Source organism: Elephas maximus, chromosome 1 (assembly GCF_024166365.1).
Source record: "Elephas maximus indicus isolate mEleMax1 chromosome 1, mEleMax1 primary haplotype, whole genome shotgun sequence".
Classification (NCBI taxonomy): domain Eukaryota; kingdom Metazoa; phylum Chordata; class Mammalia; order Proboscidea; family Elephantidae; genus Elephas; species Elephas maximus.
In genome coordinates this window covers 125,743,027-125,763,235 of record NC_064819.1, presented here as the reverse complement: position 1 = coordinate 125,763,235, position 20,209 = coordinate 125,743,027, and the positions used below count along the sequence as shown (strand labels likewise).

The following is a 20,209-nucleotide window of genomic DNA, read 5'->3' as shown; positions in this document are numbered from 1 at the left end:
AGGGCTATGGTGTTCCTGACCCAAGCCATGAAGTATTTGATTGCCTCATATGCATGTGAAGGCTGGACAATGATAACAAAGACTGAAGAAGAATTGATGCCTTTGAGTTATGGTGTTGGCAAAAAATATTGAATATACCGTGGACTGCCAAAAGAACAAAGAAGCCTATCTTGGAAGAAGTGCAGCCAGAATGCTCTCTGGGAAGCTAGAATGGAGAGACTTCATCTCACATACTTTGGACAAGTTATAAGGAGGAATCAGTACCTGGAGAAGGGCTTCATGCTTGGTAAAATAGAGGGTCAGCAAAAAAGAGGAAGACCCTCAACAAGATAGATTGACACAGAGACAACAATGGGTTCAAACACAGCAACAATTGTAAGGGTGGTGCAGGACTGGGCAGTGTTTTGGTCTGTTGTACATAGGGTCGCTATGAGTTGGAACTGACCTGACGGCACTTAACAATAACAACATGTTTAAAATTGAAATTGACCTATAATTCTGTCTATGTCTCATTTTGGAATCATAATTGCACCCTACTATTGCTATTGCTACTGCTATTGATAGTAGTTTTTTATTTGCCAGGGAATCTTCTAAACACTTCTTATGTAATAGCTTAATGACCGTCCTAACAGCCATATGAGATTAATAATGATGTGATTTTAATGTTACTTATGGGGAAAGTGGAGCACAGAGAAACTACTCAACTTACAAGTGGCAGAGCTGAGATTTTATTTATTTTGGCCCCAGAATTATGCACTTAACCACTATGCTATAGTAGTTTCACAAAATGATTTGCAAAAGTGCAGAAAAGAGTTAATATGGCAGGCCTGAGACTATTGTCCTTAGAAGGGCCTGCTTACAAGGTAGGCCTTATCTGGCATCTGGGGATTTCAATGGTAATCATTTCCTTAGATTGATGTAAAACTTGCCCTAAATGATGAATGGCTCCGTGTGTCTAAACTGGTTTTACAAACAATTGTTTATGCTAAACATCTGCTTCCTTTCTGGAGGTCTGAAATCTTGGCACATGTTAGGCAGAAGGAACCAACGAGACAAAAAAAAAAAACCAAAAACCAAACCCAGTGCCATCTAGTCGATTCCGACTTATAGCGACCCTATAGAACAGAGTAGAACTGCCCCATAGAGTTTCCAAGGGGCACCTGGAAGATTCAAACTGCCGACCCTTTGGTTAGCATCCATAGCACTTAACCACAACAAGACCAGCCCCCAATAAAACTTTGAACACTGAGTCTCTAATGAGCTTCGCTGGTTGACAACATTTCACGTATCTTGTCACAAACATTTCTGAAAGAGGCAAGCCCATCCTGTGTAGCTCCACTGGTGGAGGAGTCATGGAAGCTTAGCCTGGTTTCCTCTGGACTTCAACCCATACATCTTCTCCTTTTGAATATTTTGCTTTGTAGCCTTTCCTATAATAAATCATCGCCACGGCTATGACTACATGCTGAGACCTTTAAGTTCTTCTGGTAAGTTAATGAAACTGGGGATGGTCTTGGGGACTCCTGACACAGGGAATGTCCATCTTTTTTCTATTATATGAAAGAATTGGTGTAAGATTGGAATTATATGTTATTGGATTGGGAAAAAAAAACTGCCTATAAAACTACCTGGTGTAACCTTTTAAAATTATGTGTTAAGTCTGTCATTTTTCAGATGGGAAAATCAAGCCTCAGTTAAGTTAAATAACACACAAAGTCATGTATTTAGTAAGAATCAGATATGGGATTTGAACTCCATTCAATTTGATCCCAAACTCATAATTTTTACTACCGTGTTAAATGTATTATTACTCTACAAGTTTCTTATTCTAATTTTATTCAATTTCCACAATCTTGAAAACATAACTTGAAACTTCAGATAAGCTGTTTCTCAACAGTGAGCATGAAGTAAAATTTAATGTCCTTGAATTTTTGCAGCCAGGGAGAAAGTTTAATGGTCATACACAGGAAGTGCCATAATATCCTTAGTCTTAGTCGATAAGGAACTCTGTTTTCCAATATTGCCACCTCCCAATCAGGAAGTTAATCTTCCAATGAAAAGAATTTAAAACACCTGTTTTGAAACACAGGAGGAATAGCTCAAGACACAAAGATAATTCAGGACATTAATTCCAAGTCGTAGACTCAAAGGGGCTGTGCAAACGGAGTGAGGCTATTCCTCAGGTAATAAGCCTAATTATTCAGCATCTTCACAGTCCATTTAAACCAGTATTTGTGGAATGCATACTGTGAGCCAACCTAAGCAATGTATAAGAGAGGGGTACAAAGATGAATTACAGTCTGTGTACTTTCAGATCTTAAAGATTAGAGGAGAAGGCAGAGATGCAAACATATTAAATGAAATATGGAAAGTTTATTGCTAGAAATATGCACAGAGAGCTGTATCAGCAGGAAGGAGTGACACCCTAGGGTTTCCAGAGAAGATAAATTTGAAACATGAGTGAGTAGCTATTAGTAGGTGAAGAAGTCTGGAGAAACTTATTCCAGGCATAGGAAAACTTATGAACAAAGGCTCGTAATTGTGGTATAAGCAGCTCATAAATGGAAATTTGGCCATGGCAGGTGAATTTACCACAACAGGGAAGTCTGGGTTTGGAAGGGAAATGAATACAGTGGTCTTATTTTCTAGATAAAGGGAACTAGTGAAGACTTTAAGGAGGGAATTAGTATGATTTTAGGTAGATGTTACTGAGAGCAGAGCAGCAGGTGGACAGGAGCCTTACATAACTCAAGTTTCCGACTTGAATACTTGAAGACAGAGGCAATTGGTTGCGAAGGGTAATGCTTGGTGAGAAGACTGGGTAGAGGTGCTCTATTTTAAGGGGAGAACATTAGAGGAGAGGTGCTCTGGTTTGAAGTGGCCTTTTAAGTACTTATTAACCATCAAGGGAAGTTGTCTTAGATACATTTGAATAAATGAGTCTGAAGCACAGAGGAAAAATGTATTTCAGGGAACCATCAGGCAGTGGTTAAAACCACAAGAGCAGATGAAATTGCAAAGGAAGAGCATGAAGAGTTAGAAGAGGGCAGAGAACTCTGCAAACACCAATTTTTAAGCCTTCAGGTCTAAAGGATAACTAGAGGAAGAACCTACCACAGATTAATTTTTCTAAAATAGACTTTCTACAAATTTGCATGTGTAACTGAACACTAACTATTTTAATACATTTTGTATTGCCGAGTCACTATACAGGGCTTTAAAAGTGATTTATATTAATTTTATATATTAAATATAATACACATATTATATATTGTTGTTGTCAGTTGTCATTGAGTAGGACTTCAACTAATGGTAACCCCATGCACAACTGGATGAAACACTGTCTGGTCCTGTACCATCCCCATAATCAGTTATGGATCAGATCATTGTGATACATAGGGTTTTCATTGGCTGATTTTTTGGAAATAGATCGCCTGGCCTTTCTTCCTACTCTGTCCTAGTCTGGAAGCTCTGTTGAAACCTGTTCAGCATCATAGCAACACACAATCCACTATTGACAGATGAATGGTGGCTACTAGCCAATATCTGTCAACTTGGCTAGTTCATGATTCCCAGTATTGTATGATTGTCTATCATTTTGTCATCTGATGTGATTTCCCTATGTGTTATAAATCAGTCCTATCACTATGATATAATGAGATGGATTAACAGCAGTTATATTGATGAGACCTACAAGATTAGTGTCTTAAGCCAATCTCTTTTGAAATATAAAAGAGAGAAGCGAGCAGAGAGACGTGGGGACCTTTTACCACCAAGAAAGCAGTGCTGGGAGCACAGGGAGTCCTTTGGACCTGAGGTTCCTACGCTGAAATGCTCCCACAGGGAAGGCTGATGCATCACAATGACCTTCTTCCAGAGTCAACAGAGAGAGAAAGCCTTTCCCTGAAGCTGGTGCCCTGAGTTCAGACTTCTAGCCTACTGGACTATGAGAGAATAAACTTCTCTTTGTTACAGCCATCCGCGTGTGGTATTTCTGTTATAGCAGCACTAGATGACCAAGACAATAAATATGATGAATATTTTGTTTATTATTTCCCTGATTTTTCTATAGTTTAACTACCTATTAATGTATATTTAGATTTAAAAAAAATCTTTGGAATTTATTTAATGAAATCATCCTATACATATTCTTCTGAGTCTTGGTTTTCTCCCTCCCCCTCCACATTAGGTTTTTGAGATTCATCCATGTTAAGGTGTTGTCTACAGTGGTCTGTTTTATGCATGTGCCATAAATAAAATGTACATATTTTCCCACAAGTGTATATTTGGTTGCTTCTTTTTTTTTATTTGGTGCAATGAATATTCTTGTTCATAACTTTTGTATAAGAGTAAACACTTTCATAGAGCATATCACCAGGCGCCATCACGTGTCTGTCCGTTTGTCCTACTGTGATGGCTTATGTGTTGCTCTGATACCGGAAGGTTTGCCACAAGTATTTCAAATACCGGCAGGGTCACAGTTGATTGACAGGTTTCAGCTGAACTTCCAGACTAAGACAGACTAGGAAGAAGGACTGGCAGTCTACTTCTGAAAAAAATGACCAGTGAAAACCTTATGAATAAGCAAAAGAACATGGTCTGATACAGTGCCGTAAGGCACTTGAAAGACGACTGGGAAGAGCTGCCTCCTCAAAGTAGTCTATCTTAATGACGTGGATGGAGTCAACCTTTTGGAACCTTGTTTGCTGAAGTGGGACAACTCAAAATGAGAAGAAACAGCTGCAGCTATCCATTAATAATTGGAATTTGAAATATACAAAGTATAAATCTAGGAAAATTGGAAGTTGTCAAAAATGAAACGGAACTCATAAACATCAACATCCTAGGCATTAGTGAGCTGAAATGGACTGGTATTGGCAATTTTGAATTGGACAGTCATATGGTCTACTATGCCAGGAATGACAAATTGAAGAGGAATGGTGTCATGTTCAAAAGAACATTTCAGGATCTATCCAGAAGTACAATGCTATCAGTGACAGGATAATATTCATACGCCTACAAGGAAGACCAATATATACAACTATTATTCAAACTTACTCACCAACCACTAAGGCCAAAGATGAAGAAATTAAAGATTTTTATCAACTTCTGCAGTTTGAAATTGATCAAACATGCAGTCATTGATAATTACTGGCAATTGGAATGCAAAAGTTGGAAACAAAGAAGAAAGATTGGTAGTTGGAGAAAATGGCTTTGGTAATAGAAATGATGCCAGAGATCACATGACAGAATTTTGCTACACCAACAACTTCTTTATTGCAAATACCTTTTTTCAACAACAAAAACAGTGAGTGTACATGTGGACCTTGCTAGATGGAATATGCAGGAGTCAAACTGACTACATCTGTGGAAAGAGACGATAGAGAAGCTCAATATCATCAGAGATATCATCAGTCAGAACAAGGCCAAGGGCCAACTGTGGAACAGACCATCAATTGCACATATGCAAGTTCAAGTTGAAGCTGAAGAAAATTAGAGTAAGTCCACGAGAGCCAAAGTATGACCTTGAGTATATTCCACCTGAATTTAGAGACCATCTCAAGAATAGATTTGACCCATTGAACACTGATGACTGAAGACCAGATGAGTTGTGGAATGACATCAAGGACGAAGAAAGCAAAAAGCCATTAAAAAGACAAGAGAGAAAGAAAAGACCAAAATGGATGTCAGAAAAGCCTCTGAAAGTTGCTCTTGAATGTAGAGTAGCTAAAGCAAAAGTAAAAAAATGATGAAGTAAAAGAGCTGAACAGAAGCTTTCAGAGGGTGGCTCAAGAAGACAAAGTAAAGTATAATGAAGTGTGCACAGACTTGGAGGTAGAAAATCAAAAGGGAAGAACATGCTTGGCATTTCTCAAGCTGAAAGACATGAAGAAAAAATTCAAGCCTCGAGTTGCATTATTCAAGCATTCTGTGGGGAAAATATTAAATGATGCAGGAAGCATCAAAAAGAGATGGGAGGAGTACACGGAGTCACTGAACTGAAAAGAATTGGTGGATGTTCAGCCATTTCAGGAAGTAACATATGGTCAAGGACTGATGGTGCTGAAAGAAGAGATCCAAGCTGCACTGAAGGCATTGGTGAAAAACAAGAGTCTAGGAATTGACAGAATACCAATTGAGATGTCTCAACAAATGGATGCAACCTGGAGGTACTCATTCGTCTATGCCAAGAAATTTGGAAGACAGCTGCCTGGCCAATCAACTGGAAGAGATCATATCTGTGCCCATTCCTAAGAAAGGTGATCCAACAGAATGCAGAAATTATTGAACAATAACGTTAATATTACACACAGGTAAAATTTTGCTGAAGATCCTTCAAAAGCAGTTGCAGCAGTACATCAACAGGGAACTGCCAGAAGTTACAGTTGGATTCAGAAGTGGATGTAGAACAAGGAATATCATTACTGATGTCAGAAGGATCATGGCTGAAAGAAGAGAATATGAGAAAGATGTTTACCTGTGTTTTATTGGCTATGAAAAGGCATTTGCGTGCATCATAAGAAATCATGGATAACATTGCAAAGAATGAGAGTTTCAGAACACTTAATTGTGCTCATGAGGAACCTGTACTTAGATAAAGAGGCAGTCATGAAACAGAACAAGGAGATATTGTGTGGTTTAAAGTCAAGAAAGGTGTGCATCAGGGTTGTATCCTTTCATCATACTTGTTCAATCTGTATGCTGTATGCTGACCAAATAATCCGAGAAGTTGGACTATATGAATAACGGGGCATCAGGATTGGAGGAAGACTCATTAACAACCTGCAATATGCAGATGACATAACCTTGCCTGCTGAAAGTGAAGAGGACTTGAAGTACTTACTGATAAAGATCAAAGACTACAGCCTTCAGTATGGATTATACCTCAACATAAAGAAAACAAAAATTCTCACAACTGGACCAATAAGCAACATCATGATAAATGGAGAAAAGATAGAAGTTGTCAAGGATTTCATTTTACTCGAATCCACAATCAACGCCCATGGAAGCAGCAGTCATGAAATCAAATGACGTATTACATAGGGAAAATCTGCTGCAAAAGGCTTCTTTAAAGTGTTTAAAAGCAAAGATATCCCTTTGAGTACTAAGGTGCTCCTGATCCAAGTCATGGTGTTTTCGATCACCTCGTAGCATGTAAAAGCTGGACAACGAATAAGGAGGACTGAAGAAGAATTGATGCCTTTGAATTATGGTGTTGACAAAAAATATCTAATATACCACGGCTGCCAAAAGAATGAACAAAAACTGTGTTGGAAAAAGTACAGCCAGAATGCTCCTTAGAAGCAAGGGTGGAGATACTTCATCTCGCATACTTTGAACATGTTATCAAGAGGGACCAATCCCTGGAGAAGGCCATCATGTGTGGTAAAGTAGAGAAGGTCAGTGAAAAAAGACGACAAACCTCGAGATGGATTGACACAGTGGCTGCAAGAATGGGCTCAACATAATAATAGTGAGGATGGTGCAGGACCTGGCAGTGTTTCATTCTGTGTACATAGGGTCGCTATGAGTCAGAATCAACTAGATGGCATCTAACAACAACAACATCATCATGAGGGGAATATAAGTCAGAATCTACTCCACGGCATACAACAACAGACAATGCTCATATTTGGTTTTACTATATAATGCCATGTTTTTTCCAAAATGGTTGTTCTAATTTATATTCCCACCAGCAATTTTTTTAATGTTGAGGATTTTTTTTTTCCTCCACGTCTTCTTCAATCTGGGTATTGTCATAATTAGAAACTTCTGCCAATCTAGTACATTTAAAATGGCATCTCATTGCATTTCAATTTACATTTTATTATTAAAATGAATGTACATTTTCATGTATTATTAGCCAATTCGCCATTGACTTTTTTGCATTCTTCTTATTGATATCTAGGAAATACAGGCACACACATTAGGAATTCTGATTTTTGTGTGGTGTGATGTTTAATTTTATGTGTCAACTTGAACAGGCTATAAAACAAAACAAAAACTAAACCCATTGCCTTTGAGTCCATGCTGACTAATGGCAACCCTATAGGACAGAATAGAATTGCCCCATAGGGATTCCAAAGAGCAGCTTGTAGACTCGAACTGCTGACCTGTTGATTAACAGCCAAGCTTTTTAACCACTGCACCTCAGGGCTCCAGACAGGCTATGTTGTTGCTGTTGTTAGGTGTAATTAAGTCTGTTCCATCTCATGGTGATCCTACGTACTACAGAATGAAACACAGCCTGGTCCTTCACCATGCTCACAATCGTTGTTATTCTTAACCCATTGTTGCAGCCACTGTATGAAACCATGTTGTTGAGGGTCTTCCTCTTTTTCACTGACTCTGTGCTCTACCAAGCATGATGTCCTTCTCCAGGGACTGATCCGTTCTGATAACGTGTCCAAAGTATGTAAGATGCAGTCTCGCCATCCTTGCTTCTAAGGAGCATTCTGGTACTACTTCTTCCAAGACAGATTCGTTTGTTCTTTTGGCAGTCCACGGTGTATTTAATATTCTTCACCAACACCGTAATTTGAAGATGTCAGTTCTTCAGTCTTCCTTATTCATTGTCCAGCTTTCGCATGCATATGACGCGATTGAAAATACCATGGCTTGGCTCGGGGAAACCTTAGTCTTCAAGGTGACGTCTGCTTTTCAACACTTTAAAGAGGTCTTTTGCAGCAGATTTGCCCAACGTGATGCATCTCTTGATTTCTTGACTGCTGCTTCCATGGGTGTTGATTGTGGATCCAAGTAAAACGAATTCCTTGACAACTTCAGTCTTTTCTCCACTTATCATGATGTTGCTCATTTGTCCAGTTGTGAGAATTTTTGTTTTCTTTCTGCTGAGGTGCAATCCATTCTGAAGGCTGTGGTCTTTAATCTTCATCAGTAAGTGCTTTAAGCCCTCTTCACTTTCAGCAAGCAAGGTTGTGTTATCTGCATATTGCAGGTTGTTAATGAGTCTTCCTCCAATCCTGATGCCCCGTTCTTCTTCATACAGTCCAGCCTCTCGGATTATCTGCTCAGCATAGATTGAACATGTGGCAAAATGACACAACCCTGATGCACACTTTTCCTGACTTTAAACCTTGCGGTATTCCCTTGTTTTGTTTGAACAACTGCCTCTTGATCGAAGTACAGGTTCCTTATGAGCACAATTAAATGTTCTGAAATTCCCATTCTTTGTAATGTTATCCATAATTTGTTGTGATCCACACAGTCTAATGCCTTTGCATGTCAATAAAACACAGGTAAACATTTTTCTGGTGTTCTCTGCTTTCAGACAGGATCCATCTGACATCAGCAATGATATCCCTGGTTCCACCTCCTCTTCTGAATCCATCCTGAATTTCTGGCAGTTCCCTGTGGATATACTGCTGCAGCTGCTTTTGAATGATCTTCAGCAAAACTTTTCTTGGGTGTGCTATTAATGATATGGTTCTATAATTTCCGCATTAGGTTGGATCACCTTTCTTGGGTATAGGCATAAATATGGATCTCTTTGAGTCTGTTGGCCAGGTAGCTGTCTTTCAAATCTTTCGGCATAGATGAGTTAGCGCTTCCAGTACTGCATCTGTTTGTTGAAAGATCTCAATTGATATTCTGTCAGTTCCTAGAGCCTTGTTTTTCACCAGTGCCTTCAGTGCATCTGCGATTTATTCCTTCAGTACCATTGGTTCCTGATCATATGCTACCTCTTGAAGTGGTTGATGGTTGACCAGTTCTTTTCGGTACAGTGCTTTGTATATTCTTCCCATTTTCATTCTTTCTTTTTATAATTTTTATTGTGCTTTAAGTGAAAGTTTACAAATCAAGTCAGTCTCTCACACAAAAACTTATATACACTTATATACACACTCCTAAATTTTTTTTAATTACTGTCCCCCTAATGAGACAGCCCACTCCCCCTTTTTCACTCTCTCTCTTCATGTTCATTTCACCAGCTTCTAACCCTCTCTACCTTCTCATCTCCCCTCCAGGTAGGAGATGCCAACATAGTCTCAAGTGTCTACCTGATCCAAGAAGCTCACTCCTCACTAGCATCCTTGTCCAACCCATTGTCCAGTCCAATCCATGTCTGAAGAGTTGGCTTTGGGAATGTTTCCTGTCCTGGGCCAACAGAAGGTCTGGGGGCCATGACCACTGGGGTCCTTCTAGTCTCAGTCAGACCATTACGTCTGGTCTTTTTATGAGAATTTGGGGTCTGTATCCCACTGCTCACCTGCTCCCTCAGGGGTTCTCTGTTGTGTTCCCTGTCAGGGCAGTCATCGGTTGTAGCTGGGCACCATCTAGTTCTTCTGGTCTCAGGATGATGTAGTCTCTGGTTCATGTTCCATTTTCTTTTGATGCTTCCTGCATCGTTTAATATTTTCCCCATGGAATCCTTTACTATTGCAACTCGAGGTTTGAATTTTTTCTTCAGTTCTTCCAGCTTGAGAAATGCCAAGCATGTTCTCCCCTTTTGGTTTTCTATCTCCAGCTCTTTGTACATGTGATTATAATACTTTACTTTGTCTTCTCAAGCCGCCCTTTGAAATCTTCTGTCCGGCTCTTTTACTTCATCATTTCTTCTTTTTGCTTTAGTTACTCAACGTTCAAGAGCTAGTTTCAGAGTCAATGATGACATCCACTTTGGTCTTTTCTTTCTTTCATGTCTTTTTAATGGCCTTTGGCTTTCTTCTATCATTCTACAATTTGGTCATTAGTGTTCAAAGTGTCAAATCTATTCTTGAGGTGGTCTCTAAATTCAGGTGGGATATACTCAAGGTTGTACTTCGTCTCTCATGGACTTGTTCTAATTTTCTACAGCTTCAACTTGAACTTGCATATGAGCAATTGATGGTCTGTTCCACAGTTGGCCCCTGGCTTTGTTCTGATTGATGATATTGAGCTTTGCTCTCATCTCTTTTCATAGATGTAATCTATTTGATTCCTGCGTATTCCATCTGGTGAAGTCTACGTGTATAGTTGCCATTTATGTTGTTGATAAAAGGTATTTGCAATGAAGAACTCATTAGTCTTTTAAAGTTCTATCATTTGATTTCCAGCATCGTTTCTATCACTAAGGCCGTATTTTCCAACTACTGATCCTTCTTCGTTTCCAACTTTCCCATTCCAGTCACCAGTGATTATTAATGCATCCTGGTTGCATGTTTGATCAATTTCAGACTGCAGAAGCTGGTAAAAATCTTCAGTTTCTTTATCTGTGGCCTTAGTGGTTGGTGTGTAAATTTGAATAATAGTCGTATTAATTGGTCTTCCTTGTAGGCATATGAATATTATCCTATCACTGACAGCCTTGTACTTCCGGATAGATCTTGAAATGTTCTTTTTGGTGATGAATGCAATGCCATTCCTTTTCAAGTTGTCATTCCTGGAGTACTAGACCATATGATTGTCTTATCCAAAATGGCCAATACCAGTCCATTTCAGGTCGTTAATGCCTGGGATAGCGATGTTTATGCATTCCATTTCATTTTTGATGATTTCCAATTTTCCTGGATTCATACCTCGAGCTTTCCAGGTTCCGATTATTAATGAATGTTTGCGGCTGTTTCTTCTTATTTTAAGTCGTGCCACCTCAACAAATGAAGTTTGACTCCATCCATGTCATGAAGGTTGACTACTTTGAGGAGGCACCTCTTTCCCAGTCATCTTTTGAGTGCCTTCCAATCTGGGGGCTCATCTTTTGACACTATATCAGACAGTGTTCCGCTGCTATTCATAAAGTTTTTACTGGCTAATTCTTTTCAGAATTAGACTGCCGGATCCTTCTTCCTAGTCTGCCTTAGTCTGGAAGCTCAGCTGAAACCTGTCCACTATGGGTGACCCTGTTGGAATCTGAATATTGATGGCATAACTTTCAGCATGATAGCAACATGCAAGCCCCCACAGGACAACAAACTGACAGACACATGGAGGGGGATAGGCTATAGCATTTAGTTATTCAAACACTAATGTATGTGTTGCTGAGAAAGTATTTTATAGATATATTTAACATCTATAGTTCTTTAAGTAAAGGGGATTATTTTCCATAATGTGAGTGGGCCTCATCCAATCAAAGGCCTTAAAAGCGAAACTGAGATTTCCATGAGGAAGAAGAAATTCTGCCTCAGCATTGAAGCATTAACTCCTGCCTGAGATTTTTCCAGCCTGAATCTTTGGCCATTATGTTTTTTATCTTCACCACTGAATTTCTCTAAATGTTGAAATTCCTCATAGAGCAGGTTAGCAGTGTGTCGAAAATCCAGGGATTCAAAAAAAATAATAAAATAAGTATCCAAAAACAAAAAGATCAAGGAAGGTAAGGCTCTGAAAAGAGTATGTATTAGGTCCCAAACAAACAAACAAAAAAACCAAACCCGTTGCCATCCAATTGATTCCGACTCATAGTGACCCTGTGGGACAGGGTAGAACTGTCTCATAGAGTTACCAGGGAGCGCCTGGTGGATTCAAACTGCCGACCTTTTGGTTAGCAGCTATAGCACTTAACCACTATGCCACCTGGGTTTGCAATAGGTCCCAAGGAATTGTTTATATTCAAATGAATACGTATGCCTGTGTATAGTGGCTGAATGGTGCCACCACTTTCCCCAAAAAAGCATATCCACAACTTAATCCCTGGAATATTTAAATATTGACATTAATATGGTAAAAGAGTGAGTATTACTTTACATGGCAAAATATGTTTACTTCTACATTAAAGATTTTAAGGGAGGAGTTTATTCTGCATTATCTGGGTGGGCCTTAAATCCCATGACAAGTATTCTTATAAGAGTGAGTCAGGGAGAGATTTGACAGGCGGAAGAGGAGGAGACAATGAGACCATGGACATAGAGTTTGGTGTGTTGTGGCCCCAAGTCAAGGAATGCTGACGGCCATCAAAAGCTGGAAGGTGCCAAGAACAAGAGCCTCTGGAAGGGTATAGCCCTGATGACGCTTTGATTTTGGACTTTTGGCTCACATAACTGAGGAAAAATACATTTCTGTTATATGAGCACAAATGTTCGTAGCATGTTTATTCATAAATAGCCTCAAACTAGAAACGAACCAAATGTCCTTCAATAGATGAATGGATAAACAAACTGGCCTATTCATACAATGGATAAAAAGAAACAAAGTATTGATAAATGCTTCAACATGGATAAATATGAAAATAATTTTGCTGAGTATAAAAAATCAGACTAAAAAGAATACAGAAAGTATTATTCAATTTATGTAAATTTCTAGAAAATAAGAATTAATCTATATTGGCAGAAAGCAGACCAGGGATTGCCTGGCAACAGGAGGAAAAGATTACAAGCTGGATGAGGAAATCTTTGGGGCTGATGAATATATTCATTATCTTATTTGTGGTGATGATTTAACAGGTGTATTCATATGTCAAAACTTACCAAAGGGTACATTTTAAGTATGTGCAACTTATCGCATGTTAATTACAACTCAATAAAATTTTTTTTTTTTTAAATGAAGAGAAGACAATTTCTCAGAAGAGCCTCAGAATAGAGAAGGGGTAGAAAAGTAGAATTACGGTGATATTTGTCTTTCTTGGAAAAGGAGAGGGCAGTTCATGATTTTACATATTGGTCTTCTACTTTTTCAAGGTTTAAACATTTTAAATTATTTGCTTGACTTAATTATCTTTATTGGGCTAAACAATATTTCCCTATTTCTGGACTGTTATTCCACTAAGCTTCACTAACCTAAGAGTAAAAATATCTGTCACCTTATAGGAAAAATGACTGATTCTTTTGTTCAACTCAGTGAAATGATCCATTTGGTAGCCCTGTGTAGATGCTACTGTGAGCAGCAAGAGGCAGAAAAGACTCTCTTAAATTATGATGGTGTCTTCATTATCTGTCAGATAAATATGCTGAAAGTTTTCCCTTGCTACAGAGAAGTTGTAATGGCCCATGTGTTAAAGTGCACTTATTTGCTGTAAAAAGGCATTTGTGGTTGATTAAACACGTTAGCTCCATTTTGCATTTAATCAAATGCAGAGGCCGTTTGTTATTCTGAATACTCCAGTACCCTGGACATTAGCCCTTGACTAATCTACACTAGCTAATTGGAGAGCACTTCAGGTGCAAACAATTATAACAGAAGGAGTTTTATCCCTAGGCTCCATTCCAAAACTTCTTCATATATGGAGCCTTAATGAAAACTTCTGTATCCCTAGGAAGGTCATAGTGAGTTTGATTTGGATAATCAAGTGTACCTAAGACCATAAAAATAACAATTAAAGTAGTCTATATCATCAAGTCCTTCTTATGTTCACAGGTACTCTACTTTTTGTGTTTCCTAATACTACATACACATAATTCTTCTGGCGATTTCAAATAATAGCAAAATGCATTTGGCAGTATGTTTTCTTGTTCTCAAAATGCCACAGCAGTCCCATGTCATTTTTTATGCTATAAAACGAAGATTATTTCTTTTATTTCCTCAAACTGATGTTGTGATGTCTTTCACCTCCTGCATATATTACGCTCTTTCTTAAAAAAAATTTACTTTATACCAATTTCTCTAATATGTAGTTCAGCTGACATTTAAATTCATAGAAATTAAGGAAGTTGTAATATGTTAATTTCAAAGGCAAATTTAGCAAAATAACTATCACTTTAAACTATCAAAATATATCTTGTTTATAATATTGTTCTCGAACTATGTACTATGCAAGCTTTTAGGAACTTTTGTTGTAAGGATAGCCTGTTGTACTAAAAAAACCTAAATAATACAAATTAAACTATATATACTACATATACAGCCAGAATAAAGCTAACAAACTATTTCATCATTATGACCATATTCTATTATAAAATTTTATTTGTATATATATATATATATATATACACGCACATATACATATATATATAAAGAACCTAAACCAGTTGCCATTGAGTGGATTCTGACTCATAGTGACACTATAGGATGGAGTAGAATACATATATATAAATGCACATATCTATATATACGTATATAACACTGGCATTTTATTTTTGTTTATGTATGTATATCTCAATTACTGTAAAGATTAAAAGGAAAAATGAAGTATGTTAAATAGAAAATTGGGATTCAAGTATTTTTGGGAAGAGAACTACTAGGAAAAGGTGATTTCTGTGTGGAAGTTTATTTGGATAAATCCTTTCTCCAAAAAATAGAATGCTGCAGTCACTAATGTCCAAATATACATCAGCTTTACCTCATATTTTAAAAAATGAATTTAAATTAAATTTTAACCATCTAGAAATATCAAAGAGTAACTTCCTTTAGAAGCTTGAAAGATGTTCCAATAATTGAACGTTTTTAGATTCTAAGTTATGGCATAGGTTGAAACTGGTTATTTTATATTAGGGTCATATCTGGGATTATGTCAAGGGAAAGTTCATGACTTCTTAATAACCTAAGTCTAAAGTTTTTTCTCTTCCTTTTGTTCTGAAGACTTCAATATGACAGTAGCTTATTCAAATCCAATCCTTTTTCTTCTTTGCTAATGGAGCCCTTTTTGCTGAGGTGGCAATGTGTCCAGTGTCAGAAGATGAAGTACAGCTTGTGTGTGAATAATTATAATTCTCCCTTTTCTACACTTGGTCCACGTGTGGAAATGCAATTTGATTTCTAACCAAAAGACTTAAGAAGTTGTATTAGGCAGCTTTTGCTGCATAACGAACTTCCTCAAACCTAGTGGTTTAAAAGAGTAAGCATTTACTTAACTCATAATTCTGTGGTCTGGCTGGTGGTTCTTCTGGTCCAGGCAAACTCAACTGACCTGGCCTTTCTCATGATTCTGTGTTCATCTGTTGATCGACTAGTGGTTGGGTGATCTAAGATGACCTTGTTCACACGACTAGTGTTTGACAATCTGTTGGCCAGCACAAAAAAAAGCAAATGACTAGACCCCACGTCTTTCATCAGCTCATGTATCCGCAGGTGGCGGATTCAGAGTGGTCGGAGAAGAAGTGTAACTAGGGATGACACACACACGAGGGCACGGGCCAAAGGTCAGGGAAAATAGCTGAGGTCGTGGAGCTCTAGCGGAGCCAGTGTAGGGCCCAGACCTCCCTCCTGTACGTGGCAAAGAGGTGATCCATATGCCGCCATGCGCAGACTCTGGACTGCTGGGGCCCTGGATGCCCGGATTGCGGCCTTGTCTTCGGAGAAGTGACACACATGCACTGTGCCAGCGGAGGCTGTGGCCCAGCAGAGGGCAAAATCTTGAAAAAGGGGGCTTCAGTTGACTTTGCCTGTGCTCTCCTTTGGCTGAGTGACATCGTGTGTTTCCTAGCAGGAGAAGGCATTCGTGGAGAGAGGCGGATTCCATGTGTGCAGGCAAAGTGTGTGCTGAGATGATGAGTCGCTGGAGACCAGGGTGGACTCTTCAGACCCAGGATAGACCTCTGGCAGGTATGTGTCAGTGTTTTCTGCCCATGGCACTCAGCCGGGTATTTGCATAGAATGTTATCCGTGGAATTAGTAGTCTCCGGAGAGGCTGCTGCATGTCAGCAAGCTTCACCTGGCCAGATCAGCCCGTGATGTAGCTCCCCAATCCATGGCTACTCTCTAGACCTTCCAGATAGACTACCAGATCTTCTCTGCCCACGGGCAACCAGTAGAGCCAGAGGCCTTCCCCCTTTGCTCTTTCGTCTCTAGGCCCTCTGTCAGGCACTCCAAGGTGTGAAGTGACAAGGGGGAGAAGGAAGAGATTTCAGAGAACGAAAACATCCAGAGAGAGACAGAGAGAGGCAAGAGATGCTGAGTGGGGATGCCTTGCGTACTGATATCCTCAGGAAAGTGGGAAAGAGGTACCTTGGCTTATTCAAATCGACATTGTGATATTTTGAAAAACAAGACAATTAATGTACAAAATTCCTTGAGACCCAGTCATGGAACTCTCACAGCCTTACTTCTGCCACGTTCAATTGGCAAAAGCAAGTCACAGCTATCACAGATGAGGATTAGTGAAACAGACTCCACTTCTCGATAGGAAGAACTGCAAAGAATTGTGGCCATTTCTACCATCATCTACCACAAGAGGACAAGATGATTTCTGCGTGGAAGTAAAATTTTGCAGAAGATAATTCAAAAACAGTAGCAGCCGTACATTGACGGGGAACTGCAAGAAACTCAAGCCTGATTCAGAAAAAAATGTGGAATGGGGGATATCATTGCTCATGTCAGATGGATCTTGGCTAAAAGCCAAGAAGACCAGAGAGATGTTTACCTGTGTTTCATTGACTACGAAAAGGCATTCGACTGTGTTGATCATAACAAATTATGAATAACATTGCAAAGAATGGGAGTTCTGGAAATCTTAATTGTGCTCATGAGGAACCTGAACATAGATCAAGAAGCAGTCATTCAAACAGAACAAGTAGATACTCCGTGATTTAAAATAAAAAAAGGTGTGTGTTAAGGTTGTATCCTTTCACTATACTTATTCAATCTCTGTGCTGAGCAAATAACCTGAGAAACTGGACTATATGAAGAAGAACGAGGCATCAGGATTGGAGGAAGACTCATTAATAACTTGCAATATGTAGATGATGCAAACTTGCTTCTGAAAGCAAAAGGAACTTGGAGCACTTACTGATGAAGATCCATATGGATTGCACCTCAACATAAAAACAACAAAATAAACAGTACCATGATATACTGAAAAAATGTTGACGTTGTCAAGGATTTCATTTTACTTGCATCTCAAACTAATGCCTGTGGAAGCAGCAGTCAAGAAATCATATGATACAATGCATTGGGCAAATCTGTTGCAAAAGACCTCTTTAAAGTGTTAAAAAGCAAAAATGTCACCTTGAGGACTAAGGTGGGCCTGACCACAGTATTTTCAATCACTTTATATGTATGCAAAATCTGGACAATGAATAAGGAAGACCAAAGAAGAATTCATGCCTTTGAATTATGGTGTTGGTAAAGAATATTGAATATACCATACACTTGAGGAATGAACAAATCTGTCTTGGAAAAAGTACAGCCAGAATGTTCCTTAGAAGCGAGGATGGCTATAACTGTGTCTCATATACTTTGGACATGTTACCAGGAGGGACCAGTCCCTGGAGAAGAACATCATGTTTGGTAATTTAGAGGGTCAGCAAGAAAAAGGAAGAGCCTCCCATGAGCTGGATTGACACAGTGGCTGCAACAATGGGCTAAAACAGCAATGATTGTGAGGATGGCACAGGACCTAGCAGTGTTTCATTTTGTTGTACCTAGGGTCACTCTGAGTTGGAACCAACTCAGGGGCACCTAGCAACAACCACCACAACCAAAAGAGGAAAGAGCCCCCCCTAGTGGCATAATGGTTAAGAGCTCCAGTGCTAAAGAAAAGGTAGGCAGTTCAAAGTCACCAGCCTCTCTGCAGGAAAAACCTTGAGCTCTGCTTCTGTAAAGACTATAGTTCTACTCTGTCCTGTGGGGTCACTGTGAGTCAGAATTGACTTGATGGCACACAACAACGACAACCATAGGAGGATTCTAGGAAGATTTTTGTACCTGGTTAAAAGTGTCTCTCTAGGGGAAAAAAAAAAAAAAAAAAATCTGTACTCTGCTTGTCTTCTTCCTTCTTGCTTTGATAATATCTTAGGACTTAATGCCTGGAATTGTAATCTTAAGAAGGCCAAGACAATCTCAGATATGTGGAACCAGAATAATGATGTCATTGAACAGCTAATATCATGGAACCTCCTATCTCCAGATTTTCTCTTAGTGTTTAAACCAGTTTTAATGGAATGTTTCAATGTTTTGCCAATCAGGAATTAGATGATGTAACAGAAACACTGTAATTGTCAATAGAAAATCAGTTTACAAACTGGAATACTATGCTTAAGTTCTGCAAACTCCGTACTATTTTAGTTGAAATATTTTTTTTTCTATTGCTACTAGACTGAACATAAACGTTTTATGTATAATCTTTTCAATTATGGAGAAGTCAAGAATTTTTTTAAAGTTTCAAATATATTTTATTTCTTCAATAATGCCATAGTTTAATGAGCAGTAGGGTGCTTAGATAACCAGTTGGTCTTAAAACAATTTGGAGTTACAGCAACTGTGCTATGAGTCAGAATCGACTTGATGGCAGTGATTTTTTTTTTATGGGTGATGGTTACTTCTCTCTCCATTCCTTTGGAGTGATCTTGCTCATAGGAGACAGGTTCCATTCTAGTCTTATCTGTGTGATTACAAATACCCATTCAACAAAACAGAAAGCGACTAGTGTACCCACTGCCGTTGAGCAGATTCCGACTCATAGGTCACTATGATGGCTAGTATAGCATTACCATATTTGACATGAAAATCTGATTAGTGTTTTTGTTGGTTCTGTGCTGCCATCATTTGCTGAATGCGAACCTTGAGACTGTGGAGTGAATTTCTGGCCAAGAGAAATATCATGACGGAGTGATAGAATTGCAGCCGATTGCAGATGCTGGTCTATTTTGTGGCAGAGACCTGGTAGGAACTCTGAAGCTCAGATACTTCCTTCAGAAAGGTTAAGATGCAGCTTCCAGCAACATCACAGACAGCAGCTACCGGAACCCAAGAATTTTTATGGTAGCTTGATATCTTATGGAAAGACACACATTTTTAGTTTCTTTGGAATAAGCATCTTATTTTCTCAATCTTCTAAAAAATATCTTATTTTGAAGAAATTAAATTTGGGTTTATTTTAATTTTTTCTGAGATGCACAATTATTTGAATTATTCAACATAGTTTTAAAATTCAATTTCTTGTTCAGGAAGGGAGAACCTATATAAAAACTGGCAAGTTTAATACTTAAATATCATTAAAGAATGAGAAAATTTCCCTGTACTATGCATGGCTTCCATCAAGACTTATAAAGGAAAGATATACTAAGTTGAACGAGGGAAATGTTTGATCTGCTTCAGTATGTTTTGTACTGTTACAAATGTTATGCAAAGTCACAACACTTTTCCATAGGATCCCAGCGTCTGACTTTCCAGTTGCCTTCTCTTTATTGCTAATTAATTAAGCTAATTGAATAATCTTAGAAATTTCACTTCTCCATTTCTTAGTTTTTATATCATTTAAAAAAGGGGTTGATGAAAATTATTTCTATGATTCTTCAAGCTGTACAATTCTATACTAATAAGAAACCTGTCTTTCTCTTACTCTATTCAGACAAAAGTGTTAATCCCTCCCCACCTTTTTTTTGCCTTGTCAGCCCACTTC

The 20,209-nt window shown here is 38.6% G+C and overlaps 1 pseudogene; it reads right to left on the bottom strand.

Annotated features, from left to right (window-relative positions):
* Nucleotides 1-19,123: 19,123 nt before the first annotated feature.
* On the bottom strand, nt 19,124-19,410 carry LOC126082413 (cytochrome c oxidase subunit 7B2, mitochondrial-like; annotated as a pseudogene).
* Between the last annotated feature and the right edge of the window lie 799 nt (nt 19,411-20,209).